This window comes from Podarcis erhardii, assembly GCF_964252035.2.
Source record: "Podarcis erhardii genome assembly, chromosome: 7".
NCBI lineage: Eukaryota > Metazoa > Chordata > Lepidosauria > Squamata > Lacertidae > Podarcis > Podarcis erhardii.
In genome coordinates this window covers 22,486,435-22,505,750 of record NC_138511.1, presented here as the reverse complement: position 1 = coordinate 22,505,750, position 19,316 = coordinate 22,486,435, and the positions used below count along the sequence as shown (strand labels likewise).

General features: G+C 45.6%; 1 long non-coding RNA gene across 1 annotated transcript in view; it reads left to right on the top strand.

Annotated features, from left to right (window-relative positions):
* The window catches only part of LOC309347063, a 34,018-nt gene that overhangs the window by 13,089 nt on the left and 1,613 nt on the right, over positions 1–19,316 (top strand). The window contains exons 3-4 of the long non-coding RNA XR_014158808.1: positions 7,037–7,187; positions 16,764–17,441. This is a non-coding gene — a long non-coding RNA (uncharacterized lncRNA). The remainder of the gene's footprint in view (positions 1–7,036; positions 7,188–16,763; positions 17,442–19,316) is intronic.

Sequence of the window (19,316 nt, the reverse complement as noted above, 5' to 3'; positions counted from 1 at the left end):
GCTGCAAGAAGGACAGAGAGTGTGTGTGCAGGAACCAGCAGCGGCCGCCAAGACCACATAACACCAGTCTTGAAAGACCTACATTGGCTCCCAGCATGTTTCCAAGCACAATTCAAAGTGTTGGTGCTGACCTTTAAAGCCCTAAACGGCCTCGGTCCAGTATACCCGAAGGAGCATCTCCACCCCCATCGTTCTGCCCAGATGCTGAGGTCCAGTGCGGAGGGCCTTCTGGCGGTTCCCTCATTGCAGGAAGCAAAGCTGCAGGGAACCAGGCAGAGGGCCTTCTCGGTAGTGGCGCCCGCCCTGTGGAACGCCCTCCCATCAGATGTCAAGGAGATAAAGAACTACCTGACATTCAGAAGACATCTTAAGGCAGCCCTGTTCAGGGAAGTTTTTAATGTGTGACATCTTAGTTTATTTTTGGTCTTTGTGGAAGCCGCCCAGAGTGGCTGGGGAAACCCAGCCAGATGGGCAGGGTTCAAATAAATTATTATTATTATTATTATTATTATTATTATTATTATTATTATTATTACCATACCAAGGTAAAATTCACATTTGTTACTCTGCCAACTTACTCTGCATGGCTCTTGGAAGGTTGCCCACAAGGTAACATGGCCCTAGAGCTGAAAGAGCTCCCCCACTATTGCTATAAATGATTGCTTACAAGCCAAGGGGCAGACAGTGAAGCAGTGTAGAACAAGACATGCAAGTCCTGTCTTCGTAGTCTAAGTCTAATGAATGAATATTGAGAAAGGGAGAAAAGGGCAGAGGTAATCTCCCCTTACGTAGGGCCAATGGCCTGGTCCAGTTGTGATGTACCTATTGCAACCTCTAGCTGCATGTTTCTGGCAGCAGCAGCGGTTTTCCAAGATGGGGTGCTCCTCTGATGGGGTTCTCCGCAGTGGTTGCTGGCATGGCTGGAATAGGGCAGAGTAAGGTGTGTGAGAAAGTCGCACACAGCAGTTCCTGGAGTGCCAGGTTGTGTACAATGATCACCAAACTCCATTTGTATGTGATTAACACACAGATCAATTGCATATTCTTTAAGGTGTGTTGAAAAACTGGTTTGACTCTGAGGAGTCCCTTTCTCTTGGCGCAATTCCCCCCCCCCAGCCACCCACTCCGTCTGTCTCCCAACCCCTGTTTTTCCTCCCTCTAAGCAAAGTGTCCAGCCTCTGCTGGCACTCTTAATGAGTTATGCCCCTGGCGGCATTTCCCGTAAGGGAGCAAATAGCAGCTCTGATTAGCCAGAACAGAGCCTAGCATGATTGCCAGAGCACGTTAGAGAGTAATTGTACAAATGTGCCATAACATCTCTAATGCGGAGATTAAGAGAACGGTTTGGAGAGCAGAAGGCCGTGAAGTAGCAGCGACAGAGAAGGAGGGCAGAACTGGGGTGCTGGAAGAGCGGTCGGTTTGAGATTTCAGCATTTAGCAATGCCAAGTATTCCTAGATCCAGGAGAACATTGACAATAGTTTACATCAATGTGTTTGTTGTTTATTATACCATATGCACTCCACTTTTTATTCCAAGGTGGCACACACACTTTTATCCCTCTCTCAATTTTATCCTCACAACAACCCTGTGAGGCTAATTCTTGTTTTGTCTTCATCCTCTGCCCTGCCGAGTTCTACAACACTGAGCCTAAGGAAGGTGTCAGCCAGGGCAACCCCTTGGACAGCTTGCAAGAAAGAAGGCAGGCAGGTGGGAGATGGCTCAGGGTTGATCCCAATGCCCCCTTCACCCTATTCTGAAGCCATCCAAGTTGGTGGCCATCACAGCCTCTCGTGGGTGTGAATTCATAGTTTAACTCTATGCTGTCCCTGTATCTGTCCTGAACCTTCCAACATTCTGCTTTGCTGGATGACTCTGATTTCTAGTCCCTCCACAGCTTGCATAATCCTGCACACCTCTGCCATGTCCCCTCTTCCCTGCCGCAACTTTAAGCATGCAGATAACGCCCTCTGGCTTTGTGTGTGTGTGTTGATTGCCCTACGTTTGTTGCAGAACCCAATGGGGGAAAGCATCTTTCTTGCAAGGAAATATGATGATACGGTTGCAAGCAGAGCACCTGTTGTTGTCCCTAAAGGCTTTAATCAGCACCACCAGCACCATGCCAGGTGGACAGCAGTCCCAAGAGCAAAGGCTCTCCAAGTTGTGCACACCATATAAGGGGAGTGGTCAGAGGACAGGCATATTTTGAACACTGTCAAGGGAACTGGAAGCTACTAGCTATGGAAAGCCACTAAGTTTACTCCTGCTGCTGGGCCTGGGAGGGGAAATACTGCTGAGGAGGCCAACTTGGGGGGGGGGGAGAGATGTTACCAGCTTAATAGGGTCACATTTGCTCAGAGGAACCTGGAGCCTAAGATTGGCTGATACTGTACTTTAAATGAAACTTCATTCTCCACAGCCCTAAATGCTGCTGGCTATGGAGTGAGACGAGTCACTTCTAGACAATCTGTTTATTGAGCATTTGTCACGATTCGTTAGAACAAAGTTTGAGATGAGGTTGGATGATGTTGGCTATTAATTGAGCATTCATTCTAATCTAGAGCATGCCAGACATCCTTTTCAATTGTGCATTCATGACTATTTGTGCTCATGGTGGTGTTGGGGTGGTTATATGTGATCTGGATTTCTGTAGTTTTTGCAAAAATTCCAGGGTGCTTGTTTTCCAGTTGGTTCACATCCCAATATTTCCTGCTGAAGCCCTGTATTTTTAAATACCATAAATGTTCTGTTTATTGGGTTGTTTCATCCTGCTTTTGTTGCGCTGAGTTGCCCTCCAGACAGCGATGGTTCCGTAACATTGGGGTAGCATCACAGAATAATGCTAAACGGTGTGTGGATGGTCCAGCATAATTCCACCATTAATGCACTATTATTGTGTCAGCTGCACCTTGCAGAATACACCTGTTTAAAAGCACCCATTTGGAGTGGGCCCTCTGATTTATGGGGAGGTGAAATTACATTGTGGAAAGCAAATGTTGCTCCCCCTTTTCCAAGCATTTCCTCATTGCTGTTATTATCCCAAAGAATTCAATTTGCAGAGTTGCAGGTAGTGAGATTGTTGTGCAAGAGCTCCAAAATCATCTTTGATTGCGCTCCCTGATGCTGTTATGTCATTAAATCTGACCTCTGAAGCAGCGACAGTCTGGAAGCTCACATATAATATTTTCACTAAGATATTTTCAAGCACACTTTAGCCTGCTTTTCAGGGGCATAAATTATATGTCAGGTCCAGACTGTGTGGACTACAAAGAAATAAGCAAGATCTCAGTGTGCATTGAATGTAGAATATAATGTTGTTTGTATACAGCTGTCTCTTTCAGAATGTGCTGGAAGCAGGTACTCCAGTGATCTAGGACCAAGGAATGATCTACCGTTTTAGTTTTTAAAGGAATTGAAGAAAAACAGGGATGAGCCCAATCTGAGCCAGCCTCCTACTTTCCTAGCCTCGCACACACATAGTCCATTTCTTCTGAGACACTGCAGTCACAACCCGGCCAGAGAGCATGGAGTAATGGTGTGAAAGCTTTTCAACTGCACTCTTTGATTCATCAGTAGCCTGCCTTGCAGTGATGCAAAAGCAAATAGGTTGCTTCCCCTCCCCCCCCTTTCTGCTAGAGCTGCACCTACCCATTAGCCAGAGAGGGATGCAAGTGCGGGCGGGGGGGGGGGGAGATTTGATTCAGCATGCATTTAAAGGCAAGTCTACTCAATTCACATTTTCTGGAACAATCTGAAAATCAAAATGCAGCCATCCTTCGAAATCCAGGCTTCTCTGAATTTTGCAGTGCTGTTCTCCAACCACATAATATGTGTGAAAATGCTTATCGCAGGGTAAAGTGTGTAGAAAAATGCATGCATTGGTGAAAATAAGATACAAGACAACAACTACACTGTATTAAGGGTGATTGTGTTGCAAAATTGCGTATATATTAAAGGAAATGGCATACAATGGGGACCTTTGCATGAAAATGCTGACGAATTTTCATGAGGGCTTTTGCCGTCGTTTAATTGCAAACTGACGTGGAAATGTGGAGAAGTGAACTTGAGAGCGGAAAAATGAGAAACTGAAATGGAAGGATTTGCCCATCCCTAACTGCAACAAAATGCTGCAGTGTGGCTTGGTCCTGTTTTGGTCTTCTGCTCAGTTCCACCTCCTTTCAGGAGCTTCCACTTTGAGCCCCTTCCTGGATTTCTGTTTCCTCCTCCCTCCCCCTCCAAATTGCCAACAGATGCTCAGCATCCTGTGGTTACTGAGCGTGCTCAGTCCTCATGGAGCTGCCCCCCCACCCCCACTCTTTTCACGTCCTCCCCCAATATATTTCCCCTGCTTCTGCAAAAGTTGGGGTTTCCAAAGCCATGCACTTTATTTACCATCTTTGGACTATATATGCAATCATAACGAGGCACTTGAGTTCACAGCTGGTAGTTCCTGCAACAGAGCTTTGCCATGTTCTGACCAGTCAGCCTTGCCTTCTGCTAGCATCCTCCATTGTATTACCCTTCTCACCTCCTAGTTGCGATGGCTATGTTTCTCTCTCTCCATTGTTGGTTGCAGTATGCCTCTGAATGCCACAGTGCCACCCGCGTCCCTTGAGAGCAGGATACCGGACTAGATTAGATGGGCTTTTGGCCTGATCCAGCAGCCAGACTTTTCTTCAGTTTTTTCCTCTCTCTCTTCCCAACAGGCAGGCTGTGCATGCACTTGGGACACCAAAAGGAAAAAAATTGAGAAATTTTTGGAAGAATTTGATATTTTTTTTAAAAAAAAAAAGCACCAAAGTAGTCATCAAGGGGAAAATTAGAACTTGGTTAGACTTCTTACACTTCACTCCAAACTCTCTCCCCCCATTTTTTTGTTATTTCTTTATTCCTTATCCCCACTGAAACCGTGTGTATGTCCCCCTTACTAATGTAAATTGAAGTAATGCAAGGAAATCAGATCCTGTCATGTGTTGCACATGACACACATGCATGCACATTTCAGCATACATGTAAGTTTTGGTTTAGTACTGCTTTTATTTTGAATTATATATTGGGGGGCTTTCATAGGTGCCATCCCACGCTGAAGATTGTGGGTGCCCGCAACGAAGGGCTTCAACTTTGCCCATTGGCTTTGGGGGCCCGCAGCGCTCACAAATATATTATTGTGGTGCCAAAGCACCTGTGACCCCCTGGAGTTGGCTCCAGTGGGGTGGGGGCTTATAAGAGTTTCAGTGCCCAGGGATTGGAAAGGTCTTAATCAGCACTGAATATTAGACAGAAACCCTCTCTATGGCCTTCTCAGCTGAATCTCTTTCTCTTCCAACCAGCCTTTTAAGCAGAGATCTTTCCCAGCCTGCATCTTTTTTAGATATTTAGATATTTTTAAATTGTTCTAGTCATTGCTGCGTTTGCCACCCTGGGCTCTTTTGGGGAGGAAGGGTAGGATATAAATAAATAATGGTGGGTGGCGTTTTTAAATTGCAGTCAATTGTCCCACCCACTTCTGCTCCTCGCTTCGCCGACTGCTGGCATGTGGCCCTTGGCAGGTTGTTAAGAAGGGCCAGTGGCCCATGGGATGAAACAGGCTCCCTCCCCACCCTGTCCTAGCTGAGGATGCCAGGGATTGAAACTGGAAGATTCTGTATGCAAAGCCCAGGCTGTGCCAATGAGCTGGTGCTGCTCCCAAGTCGTGCATTAGCATTTCCGTGTGTGCATTTAGAAGCCTATGCAAGAGAGACCTCTCGGTCCCTCCCCATTAAAACGGATCGCTCAGAGACCCGCAGGAGAAGGTTGAAAGCTGAGTGCTACTCTCAATTCATTATTTTTGGAAAGATAATGCCCGATACCTCCCTAAGAGGGAAAATAGGATCGGCGATTTGGCTGAGACAGAGTCACATAAGAATGCAAGAAGAGCTTAGTTGCTGAAACAAGCCTAAAACCCCATTGTAGGCCAACATCATTGGAAGGGCCACAGGTTCCCTGGTTCACTGCCTAGGGAGGTGTGCTAGCCTGCAGTTGTGCTGCACTGCACACAGAACAGGCTACTATAAGTGAGGATGGGTCCTACTTTTAGCCTCAGCAGATCCTGACAGATGCTCAGAAAGCATGCATGAGATACTGTATTTCCTTTCCACTTACCAAACACTGCTCATGTCTTTCCCGCCAGAAATGTGAGGGCCGGGTAGAGGCAAGTGCAGACAGTTTGTAAGAACACAAAAAGAGGCTGTCTGCTGCATCAGGCCAAAGGCCCATTGTGTCCAACAACCGGCTCTCCCAGCGGACGATCAGATGTCCCAATGATAAGTCCATAAGCGAGACCTGAGCACAAAAGCAGCTCTCCCCATCTGTGACAAGCAGTGACCTAGTATCCAGAGGCATATTGCCTCCGACAGTGGAGGGAGAAAACCTAGCCATTGTGGCTAGTAGCCAATGATAGCCTTCTCCTATATGAATTTGCCTGATTTAAAGTCATTGAAGAGGCAACACCAGCCCTGAGAAATGGGACTAGCCTTGGAAAATTCAAATGACCCTTGAGGTGCATACATCTCCTGCCCTTTTCTTTCCCAAGTTTTTTTTGGGAGGGGTGGGGGTGGGGCAATGTTCTTAAACCAAGGAGAAATCCCGTTATTGCTTTTCAGTGTGATGTCAGAAATAGAAACTGCTAAGCACTGGAGTGTGTGTGTGTGTGAGAGAGAGAGAGAGAGAGAGAGAGAGAGAGAGCGCGCTTGCCCACTCTTGGTCTGGTTTGTTGCATTACATTTGCTCTTGTGAGCTGGTGTTATTTGGCTCCTGCAGTTTATTTTAATTGCTTTGGAGACCCAGCCTCCGGCTCAGCTCTCTAGCTGCCTGCTGCTAGCAAACGCTCCTCCAAACCCCAAGCATCCCCCAGCTGTACTTTCGCCTGCCAAGAGAGGTGTCTGAATAAAATTGTGTTGTGTGCAGAGAAATGGGTGATGCGTGTACACACAGAGACGCACGCCCCCTACTCGCCGGCTGGCTAAAAATAGCTCTCTCTTGCTCTCTCTTGTACATAGATTTTCTGCTGCTCTAGGTTCCACGCCTCGCTCCTGGTTCGGCTAGTTGGAGATGTGGGCGCTCATTAGGGCTTTTAAGAAGGATCGAGATGCGAGCGCTTTCCAAAAGCACTGGAGAAGCACCATCCCCTCCCCAAATGTGCTGCCAGGTGTGTTATGTGTCTTATAACTAGAAAAAATCTGAATCACATAGGAGGTTGCCTGACAAAGTCAGACAATTGCTCCATCTAGCATTGTTTTGTCTACATGGACTGGCAACGGCTTTCCAGTTTTTCAGAAGGGGGACATTCCCAGCCCTGCTAGGGATTGAACCCGGAACATTCTGCATGCCAAGCATATGCTCTACCACAGTGCTACAGGCCTTCGCCTTAAAACATGAAGATGTTTTGTACTGAGCCGGTCCATTGGTCCAGTATTGTCTGCACTGAGTGGCATGGCTTTTCAGGCAGAGGGCATTCCCAGCCCTGCCTGGAGATTCCAGGAATTGTACCTGGGACTTCCTGGATGCTCAGCCACTGAACTATAGCCCTTCCCAGAACCAGTTCCCTAGCACAGGGTGGTGGGCTCCCCAATCACTGGAGTTCTTCACGCACAGCCTAGGAATTCATCTGTTGTGGATTTCCTGCATCAAGCCAGGGGTTGCTTTACCCACCATTTTTGTTCTGCTTGTTTGTTGTGTTGTATTTTTAGTTGTTGATTTTAGTCTTCTCTATGTGACCTTTTGTTGCCATTTTTACCTTGAAGGGTGGGATATGCATAACCATCCAATTGTGCAAACAAATCCTTTACGTGCTACTCTTGCTGTGTCGTTAATCTTCCACAAGATGGCACCCAGAGGTACCACGTTTACTACCCTGGATTTAATGAAGGATGTAAATTCCAACTACAACAGAGAATGTTCCATCTCCAGATGATGCACATTCCCTTCTCCAACTTGAGGAAATCAATGTGATAGGATTACTAGGACTTCTATACCCCTGATAACTAGTATTCTGACAATTAGATCACTTAACCAGGTGAGTCTCTCAGCACCTCAAAATTTATTGTTCATTGGATAGACCTCTCTGAGAGGAGGGGAAATTCCCTTCCCCCAGATTCTGAACTGGGAGCAGCGGCTCAGACCTTTTTTTGAGAGAAAGAAGGCTAAATCAGCTCACAAATCACTCTTTTCTCGAGATTTCCTTGCAGTTTGTGCAATCCAAGGCCATTCAAAGGTGCCACAGTGCCTGGCTGTTTTAATTATTTGCACTCTCATCAGAGAGGTGGGCTTTCCTGGTGAGAGTCACCAGGTCGTTTTTGGAGATATAAAGGTTTGGTTAAAAATTTGGCCTTATTAGAACAACATCTGCCTTCCTTAAGAGCTCTCCTAACACCTGGAGAGCTGGTCCTCTGTTACTGGTATCCTGCTATTTGATGAGTTCTGCTTTTTAGAGCCTTGTATTGTTTCAAACGCCAGTATATACTAATATTGGGTTATATCAAAGGTTAATTCTACTCAGATTGAAAGTGGTGGACATGTTTAACTTAGGTTTATTAATTTCAATGGATATACTTTGACTAGAACTTAGTTGGGGTGCAACCCACTGTTATTTATTGCTGTTGTACCCATGGGCATCTATCTGGTTGGCCACTGTGAGAAGAGAATACTGGACTAGATGCAGCAGCCAAGATATTATTATGAGCAATAGAGAGGGAGGGTTGTTGCCTTCATGCCCTGCCTGTGGTCTTCCTGCAGCCATCTGACTGGCCACTTTGAGGACAGGAGACTGGACTTGGTGGGACTTTGGTCTGATCCTGCAGACACCTATGGCTGGGAATGTATCTTGGTACAAAATTCTGGGGACTCTTTACTCACTGTCAGCCAGTGTAGACAATACTGAGAAGGATGGAGCAATAGTCTTAGTCAGTGCAGGTCTGCTTGCTATGTTCCGAAAGTGCCCTGTGGCATGATGGTGCCACTCCTGGAGATTTTAAAATCTTGCACAAAGCTTCCTTTTCCCCTTTGCTGGCTTGAAAGGCATCTTTATGCTGCTATGTCTCTGCTAGCTTTTAGGGGGACTTCTCTTATGCTTCTTTTATATTTGCTTATAACTGGTTTTATTGTTTTAAATTTATTGTATTTAAAAAAAAATATTAGTGAGCCACCCAGATGTATATACTGTAAATGCAAGAAATAAATCAATGCAAGAAATAAATAGCCCTCTGTAATGTAAACAACACCTTTGGGAATCCTTCCTATTCCATCCTTGGGTCTGATGCAGTGGGGGGGGGGACCACATTTGCGCAGAGTGCAGCAGAATAATATAAGACTGCCATGTGCAGCCACCTCCAGGGAATGTGGCATTGAGGGAGGGGGAATAATAAATCATACTGTTTATTTTTAGAAATGCTGCTGGTAAGCTGTTGGGCATTGCTGCCTATGCAGGATCTCCTATGCACTCACACATCCCTCCATTGCACCACTTAGTTCATCATTGCGTCATCTTGCAACAGTGATTCTTTGGCATGCACGAGTATTGTGTGATGCTGGCTGGGTGTGTTTGCTTGCTCAGGTCCCTGTGGTGGGAGAACTGGCTAGAATAAGCCGACAAGAGGAGGCAGCATGGAGTGTGTGTCTGTGAGTGTACATGGCAGGAGCAAAAGACGCAACTTTAGCTCTCCTCTTAATTCAAAGAAGCTAAAATAAAATCAGAATCGGTTGGATAGATCCTGCATGAGATGTACTTCATGGGCAAGCCCCGTGTCTTATGATCACCTTCTATTGCATTTAACTTCGCTGTAAAGATTTATTCAGCGTTGTGTCTTTTATTATGTTCCTCTGCTAGTGCATGTCCGAGAAACTAAAGTGAGGGATGGTGGTCCTGTTAGGTGATTTTTAGACTTTGGGTGTAACAGTCTTCCAGGGGGGCTTTTGGGATGGCAATGTGTCATACTTCTGAATTTAATGATCTAACGGAGACTTCCTCTTTACATGGTAATGTATAGTCCTCCACTTCATCCAAAAAAGCCAGCCCAATCATTCTGTTGAGTAGACCCCTGGATAACTGCTCCAAAGATTGGTCTTGACCGTGCAGCTAGCAAGGAAGGTGGAATTCACAGGGAGGGGAGGGTATAACACCTCTAGGTAAAGGTAAAGGGACCCCTGACCATTACGTCCAGTCGTGACCGACTCTGGGGTTGCGGCGCTCATCTCGCTTTATTGGCTGAGGGAGCCAGCATATAGCTTCCGGGTCATGTGGCCAGCATGACTAACCCGCTTCTGGTGAACCAGAGCAGCACACAGAAACACAGTTTACCTTCCCACCGGAGCGGTACCTATTTATCTACTTGCACTTTGACGTGCTTTCGAACTGTTAGGTTGGCAGGAGCAGGGACCGAACAACAGGAGCTCACCCCGTTGCGGAGATTCAAACCGCTGACCTTCTGATTGGCAAGTCCCAGGCTCTGTGGTTTAACCCACAGCGCCACCCACGTCCCTATAACACATAAAGAAAGCCCTGAACAACTTGAGACGAGGATACCTTGAGGACTACCTGATTCCTTATATTCCAGGTTGATCAGTGAGAGCACCTGGATGGGCACCATTCGCTTCAGAAACCTTATTAGCCCCAACCAGTTGGTGTTACCAGATCCATGCTTTAACTTTCAGGGATCTCTTGGAGACTTTGTTATGCCAACAAGTCTCTGCAGTTGTTTAAAATTTTCTTGAGTATCCAGCCATTTTAATGATTGTCCTGATATATTTTTTTCAAAATAGGTTTTAAAAAATGTTTTTATGTTGTTGTCCACTGCCCTGATGTTTTATGAGAGGGTGGCATATAAATAGTGTTAATAAAAATAAATGGTGGGGAGTCTAGCTCTCAATCCAATAGGGCCAGAGGTGAATAACACAGTCTAGGGCAGGCAAGACTTGGGGTTGTAGCCAAACCTAGTCCTACTCAGAATAGACCCATTGATATTGACAGGCATGACTAACTTAGGTCAGTGGGTCTACTCTGAGAAGGACTTAGTTGGAGACAACCCTGAAATTCCACATGCAAGAAGCTACAGGCTTATGGGATCTCCTTTCCTTTCCTCTAGCACAGGCATAGGCAAACAGCCCTCCAGAAGTTTTGGGACTACAATTCCCATCATCCCTGACCACTGGTCCTGTTAGCTAGGGATCATGGGAGTTGTAGGCCAAAAACATCTGGAGGGCCGAGTTTGCCTATGTCTGCTCTAGCATCTGAAGGCCCACTAACCCATAGGTCTTCAATCAGTGGGTCACGAGGCTACACCAGGTGGGTCTTAGCAAAGTTAGCATGTGCAACTTTTATGTAAACCCTGTGCCCTTTCTGGTCCTTTTCCTCATCTGGTGATGCATTTCCTCCTGTGTGGTGATGAATAAGTGGACACCCAATGCACATTTCCTGCCCAAAGACATCCTTTCCAGCTGCTTCTCCTTCTAGAGCCTGAGTCTCCCCACTCAATTCTATTAAGCGTTTCCCTCTTTTTAATGATAAACTCCTAGGGGGAAAATCACCAATACAGTATTTACAACCCTTATAATCTCCTTCCACGTGGCCAGGTACTTGTTTATATTTATGGGATTTATACTCCATCCTTTACCACAGAGATGGGAGACCTTAGGCTCTTCAGATGTTACTGAACTACAACTCCCATCAGCCCCAGCAATCATAACCAATGGCCTGGGATGGTGGGAGCTATAGTTCAGCAGCACCTGGAGGGCCAAAGGTTCCCTATGCCTGTTTTACCAGTTGATCCTAGGGTGGGAGTACATCTATCAGAGATGGGGAACCTGTAGTCCTCAAGGTGTTGTTGGCATCTAATGGCCATCAGCCCCAGCCACCATGGCCAATAGTCAGCCATAAGTGGGAGTTGTAGTCCAGCAACACTTGGAGAACCCAATTCCCCCACTCTTAAGATGCATCAGGAAAACAACACATATAAGTAACCCAAAATGTATATGTGACTCTCGGTCAGTGCTTTTTTTCTAGAAAAATAGGTGCCAGTACTAACCATGAAGTTGTTGCAGTAAGTGCCACACTTTTTAACAACAACAAAATAGAGGTGCAGGTACTGCATACCCTTGAGTACCCCCTGGGGACCCACTGCTCTTGGTCCTCTCAGTAAATTGGGGACCCAGCAAAGGGATCGTCACTGTACTCTGCACCACACCTGCCTATGCCCCTGTTGAACCCTTCAGAGGAATGTGTTGAGGTCAGGATCAGGGACAACCAATGTTCACTCAGTGATTCCTGCACTAAGCCATAAGAACCTACTGGATCAGGCCAAAGGCCCATTTGGTCCTGCAATTTCATCTCACAGTGGCCAACCAGATGACTCAATGGAAAATTCACAATTTCCCAGTGCAACATCAACTCTCCCCACTTGTGATCCACAGCAAACTGGTATTTGGAAACATCCTGCCTCCAACAGTAGAGGTAGAACATAGCTATTGGGCTGTCTCCAGTTAGTCCTACTCAGAGTAAACCCATTGAAAGTGATAGGCAGGACTCACTTAGTACCACTAGTTTCAATGGGTTTAGTCTAAGACTTAGTTGCTTGCAGCCCACCATAGCTTAGTAGCTTAGTAGCCGCAGCAATGCTTCCAAATACCAGTTGCTGGAGACCACAGGAGGAGAGTGTGCTTGGTGCTCAGATCCTCCTTGAGTTTCCTGCAGGCATCTGGTTGTCCATTGTGAGAACACGATGTTGGATTAGATGGGCCATTGGCTTGATCCAGCAGGGCTCTTCTTATGTTCTTGGCCATAGATGGTCTCAATCGATGGTTGCCTCCAACTAAGTTTCACTTACAGTAGACCCATGGAAGTTAATGGACCTAAGTTAGCAATGTCCATTAATTTAAATGGCTCTACTTTCTGTAGGACTAACATTGTATACAACCCATAGTTTTTTACGCTGGTATTTGGTACCCGAAACCACATCAATGCATTTATCACTGCTGGATAGAACAGAATGACTAACATCTAATGAGCACATTTATGGACATCTGTTCTCCAAATTCATAAAATGAAGAAAACTGGCCAGCTATTTTTAAAATGCAAAGGTGGAAGGGGTTGCAAGTATGCGAATTAATGTAACCAAGAAACCACAGTGAGATCCACAGGGTAGCAGAGGCAGGGACCTACCAACAGATGCTTGATCTCCATTTCTTTTTCTTTCCTAAATTGGGTTGATAGCAATGAATGTCAAGCATTAGTAAGGAGATGAAAGCTTTTACGGGACTACTTAACACCTAGAATTTAAAAACGAATAAACAAGAAATAAGCAAGGTGGGGGGTGGGGAGCGTGTTTTCCACCCTTGCCATTTATGCATCCATGCCACCCACTCATGCAAAGAGACATAATAAATCACACACCTGCGTGCGCAAGGCCCCACTGAGCATGCTCCTGCTGCTAGGGCCTACTAAATAATAAATAGCATGACACAAGCGATAGCAAATGTCAGGGAGCTCTGCCGTGCCTCGGCACAGATCTGCCAGCTACTGCTTCTTGGCGGTTGGGAGATGCACAACAGGACATGCCCCACTTCTGTGGGATCACCAGAAATATGTCCCACAGAATACTTGGACAGGCAGAAAGGCAAATTCCTGGACTGTCAGCTGTCTACAGATAACATAGCATCAGGAGAGCCTGCTGGGTCAAGCCAATGACCCATCTAATCCAGCATCCTATGGGAAATGGCCAACCAGGTTGCCTACAGGAAACTCACAAGTAGGACCTGAGTGCAACAACTCTCTCCAACTACAATTCCCAGCAACCGCCATTCAGAGTCCAACAACACCTGGAGGTCCAAACTTTCCCCACTGTTGCAGGGTAACAAATTTTGGCTGGCCCACAGCCCTCCAGGTAGGAGCCGTTGGGCCCCAACAAATGGCTACTAACACTGGTGGCTATCTTTTACTTTCACTGTTGGAGGCAGTAATGCTTCTGAATACCTGTTCCTGGAAACTGCAGAAAGGGAGAGCGCTGTTGCACTCAAACCATGCCTGAGTGGCCACCTGATTCCCTGATTTTGATGTTGCATTTTTATCCTGTAACCCCCCTTGGAACCTTGTGGTGAATGGCAAACAAGAAATCCTATAAGAGGCAATATGTCTCTGAATGTCAGTTTCTGGGAATCACAAGCGGACAGAGTGCTGTTGCACTCAAGTCCTGCTTTTAGGCTTCCTCTGATAGGCATCTGGTTAGCCACTGTGAGAACAGGATGCCAGATGACATGGGCCTTTGACTTGATCCATTAGGGCTCTCCTTATGTTCTTCTTAGGTTTGCACTACTGAGAATGCCTCCTGTCTGAAATCCTACAGAGTCACCACAAGTCAGTGTGGTCAATACTTGGTGGACCACTGTTTTGGCTCAGTATAGGGCAGCTTTCTGTGTTCAGGATCTAGTAAGCTCCTCTGTTTAGGAATGACAACATTTCAATTCTTTCTTGTGCTTCCCCCGCAATGAGTAGTAAATGAACAGTAAGCAATAGCAGTACCAGTAGAATAATAATTGAATTCTGGTGCTGGTACTACTAAAAGGGTATGTAGCTATGTTGCATTGAAAACCACAGAGGCATGCAAATGGCAGAGGCCAACAATCCACTGAGTTGTGTTTGCTGATGTGATATTAACGGAATGCAAATCCTGCCTGGCACCAGCACTGCAAAAAAACCTACCGAAGACACAATAGTCTCTATGTTCGCCTTGATTTGCATCGTGCACAGCCAGTCATGCTTCTAAATGGCTTGGTCTAATGCTACTGGGGCAACATGTTAGCTCAGTCATTGCACTTTTTAACAGCTGGATCATGGGATAGCCCACCTGATTCACACTAGTGCAAGTAGATAAATAGGTACTGCTGTGGCAGGAAGGTAAACAGTGTTTCCGTGTGCTCTGGTTTCTGTCACGTTGCACGTTACACCAGAAGTGGTTTAGTTATGCTGGCCACATGACCCAGAAAGCGGTCTGTGGACAAACACTGGCTCCCTCGGCCTGAAAGCAAGATGGGCATGGGCGCCACAACCCCATAGTCGCCTTTGACTGGATTTAACCATCCAGGGGTCCTTTACCTTCACCTCATAGCTGAGTGATTTGAAGAATCCTGTCTAAAGTCCACCACTAGCCATCACATAATTGTGTACATGCATATTAGTGTATGTGCAAGTTTGGTTTTTTTACTAGGTCCAAAGCAAATAAATTAAGGTATGTTTTTAAAGCCAAAAACAGTCATCCATAGGCATCTGTGTATAATAGCCATCTTTATCTTAGAAGGGGTATTCTGTGTGTGTATGAGAAAAAGGATAGTGCTTGCCATCTGCTTTATTACTTTATGTTGCAGAGCTAGTTTCGATCTTAGTATAATGACAACTGAATTAATGCGATAAAGGGTAAAATCACATTATGAGACTGAAGAAATGGAGAATTTGACAAACAGGAGGTTTTAAAGACAGCAGATATTTAAAGCTGGGCTGGGTGTGCAAAAAAGAGATTTGCCTCATGGTATAAGACATTAAAATAGACGAGAGGCAGTTCATAAGAACATAGGAAGCTGCCTAACATTGTGTCAGACCATTGGTCCATCTAGCTCAGCACTGTCTACACTGACTGGCAGTAGCTCTCTGGGGTTTCAAATGGATCTTTGCTATGGCCTGTTGGATCAGATCAAAGGCCTATCTACTCCAGTGTCCTGTTTTCACTATGGCCAACCGGATGCCCCAAAGGGGAATCCCGAAAGCAGGACCTGAGTGTAGCAGTGCTCTTCTCATTTGTGACTCCCAACAACTGGAGTTCAGGGGCCTAATGCATTGGACAGTAGAGAGAGAGAAAACAGGCAGCCTGGTGAGAAGCCACTGATGGCTATATCACTATTTATTTGTCCAACCGCCTTTTAAAGCCATCCAAGTTGGTGGTCATTGCTACATCTTGCGGCAGTGAATTCCATATGTTAATCATGTGTGGTTTGAAGACATACTTTCTTTACTCTTTCAACATTTCTGTTTTGTTTGGTTAATCAGGTTTTTAGTACAGTGGTATCTCGGGTTAAGTACTTAATTCGTTCCGGAGGTCCGTTCTTAAGCTGAAACTGTTCTTAACCTGAAGCACCACTTTAGCTAATGGGGCCTCCTGCTGCCGCCGCACCGCCGGAGCATGATTTCTGTTCTCATCCTGAAGCAAAGTTCTTAACCCGAGGTACTATTTCTGGGTTAGCGGAGTCTGTAACCTGAAGCATATGTAACCTGAGGTACCACTGTACTATGAGGGGATATTTTTTTTTGGGGGGGGGGATCTCTCTATTCACTTTTTCCATTCATGATTTTATACCTATGACGTCCCTACCCACCTTCTAAAAGCCATCTCAGCTAAGTGGCCCCATGCATAATTTAATGGCAAAACTCTGCACCACTGCTATTTAAAGGTTACTCCTCTCCAAAGTGGAGAGTGGCTACCCCAGTACTTGAACTATTTGTTTAACTTCTTTAAAAGCACACACAACACTTTTACGTTTGGTGTCTCAATCTAAACGTTTCTCTCCCCTAATAAGTGATCATTTTAATGACTCCCACAGGAGTCTTGCTCAAGCTTTTTAGCTAATGATCTTGCTTCACCATGCAACTGTTTGGTTGCCTGATCCCTGGAGTGGCAGCTTAGAAGAAGTTTTTGCTCCATGTATGCTCTGTTGCATGGAAACATCCATTTTACAAGTTCATTTGTGAAGTAACAGGTGCTGACTTGAGAGGCTGAACAGGGTTCCCTTGTTGACGAGAAGCCGGGCCTGTGCTGTAATTGGATCCTGGAGGACGAGGAGAGTGTGCAGAACATCTCATGCTGTTTGGGAGCATGGCCAGGGTGTGTATGTGTGGGGAGAGACACGCTCCCTTGAACAAAAACAAAGCTGAAACAAAGGTGTTACAGGCTGCTGCTAGAATAGCCTCAAAATATACACTATACTTTTAAAGGATATTTATGAGGAGAGTTGGGAAAGGTTCAGAAAAGGGCAACAAAAATTATCAAGGTGGTGAAGCAACTCCCCTATGAGGAAAGGTTGCAGCATTTGATTTTTTAGTTTAAAAACAATAAAGAAAGAAGTGACATGACAGAAGTTTATAATGTTATGCATGGCATGGGGTAGGTAGATAGAAAAAGGTTTTCCTTTTTCTCTCCTAACACTAGAAATTTGGAGATCCAGTGAAGCTGAAGGTTGGAAGCTTCAGAACAGTTAAAACAAAGGATTGCTTCACACATCACATAGTCATATTATGGAACTAATTCTCACAGGAGACAGTGATGGCCACCAAGTTGGGGTGCTTTAAAAGATGATTAGACAAATTCATGGAGAATAAGGCTATCAATGGCTAATAACCCCGATTACCAGGTTTTACTGCTATGGTTGGAGGTGAGTAATGCTTCTTAATACCAGTTGCTGGAAACCACAGGAGGGGACAGTGCTCTTTTGCTCAAATCCTGCTTGAGGGTTTCCCATAGGCCTCTGGTTGGCCACTATGGGAACAGGATGTTGGACTCGATGGCCCATTGGCCTGATCCAGCAGACTCTTCTTAGGCACTTATGCATATTCAGTTCAGTAACAGCACAGCAGCAGTATCATGCAAAGGCTTTTAAAAGCCCAGCCAGCCCCCATGTGAGGGTACCATTCTGGATCAGGCCCCTGTGCTGGCAAGTTGCGAAGAAAAAGCATTGTCCTCAAGGGAAAGACATGACTATAATTTAGCCACAAAAGTGGGGACTGGCGCCCATTGCGACTGGTGAGGCAGAAGGCAGGTGGAGCCAGAGCCATTGACAGGTGAAGCCAACCATTTCTGCTTTCTCCCCTTCCTCATCCTCCTTGCTGGTTTCTACAAGGGCATCACTGAGAATGAGGAGGAGTAAGATGACAGCCAATTTCACCCCCTCTGTTGGTTGGAAGAAAGAAGGTAGCTAGGAAGGAGGGAGGGAACTGAGGTCAGGCTGAGGTTGGTGGGGCAGTGACCCATTTGCTTCAATGGACTAGTCTCCATTGGCCCACAACCTGAAGGTAAAAATGTCTCCATCTCCCACTAAAGATGCAGCTGACTTGACAAGTGTCTTGTGTCTCAATATTTGAGATGGGGAAACCTGTGGACTTCCAGAAGTTGTTATAAAAACAGGGGCTGGAGTATGAAAACAGGGCATGGCCATTTTGTAGACAAGTGTGTGTGTGTGTGTGTGTGTGTGTGTGAACCAGTGACAAGAAACCTTCTAAAGCAGCCCAATTAAGACTGTATTCAGTGGATGATGAGTGTCAGTTGCAGACCAGGGTGAGAAGCAGAATGGATTGGAGTACAGTGGTACCTCGGGTTAAGCACTTAATGCGTTCCGGAGGTCCGTACCTGACCTGAAACTGTTCTTAACCTGAAGCACCACTTTAGCTAATGGGGCCTCCTGCTGCTGCTGCGCCGCCGCCGGAGCACGATTTCTGTTCTCATCCTGAAGCAAAGTTCTTAACCTGAAGCACTATTTCTGGGTTAGCGGAGTCTGTAACCTGAAGCGTATGTAACCTGAAGCGTATGTAACCCGAGGTACCACTGTATCCTGGGGAAGGGTGTGGCTGCTTGGTTGGGATCCTGAACAAAAGCACATCACATTGTAATATTTTTTTGCAGCTCCCACTTGTGCATTCTAATGGGTTACCTGAAATGATGTGTTTTGAACGTGGTACTTTCAGATTCCCTTGTGCTTATTAGATGGGTTAACTAGAGGAACCGTCTGGTCAGGAACCATACATTTAAACCAAATGGCTCCCCCCCCCCCATAATTATGGGAACTGTAGTTTGTTACAGGTGTTGTGCAAGGCAAACTACAATTCACAGGGTTCTTTGAAGGAGGGAGACATGAAGTGTTAGAAATGTGCTTTAAATGTATGGTGTGGATATGACTAAAATTATGGGGAGTGCATTAGAATTCAGGTGCCTTTCAGCCTCTCTAAAATATTCCATTACACTCAGAAGCTCTTTCTCTGCACATCAGCTCTGAAGAACTTCTCATGATCAAGATTGTTGCTAATCTTTTAAATTCTCTATTTTCAGAAGGTGTTTAAAATAACCCCTTTGTTGCATAAGAAACAGTCAAGCTGAAAGGGGGGGGGGGGAATGTAGACTTTAAGAATGTAACTAGGGAGACTGAATTAGTTACTCCCACCTTTTTTCTTCCTCCTGTGCTAGCTGAATATTGTTTAATGGCTGAGAATTAGGCTTTTAATTTTTTTTGTTTGGTGTTTTTTTTTTTTTTTGAAAA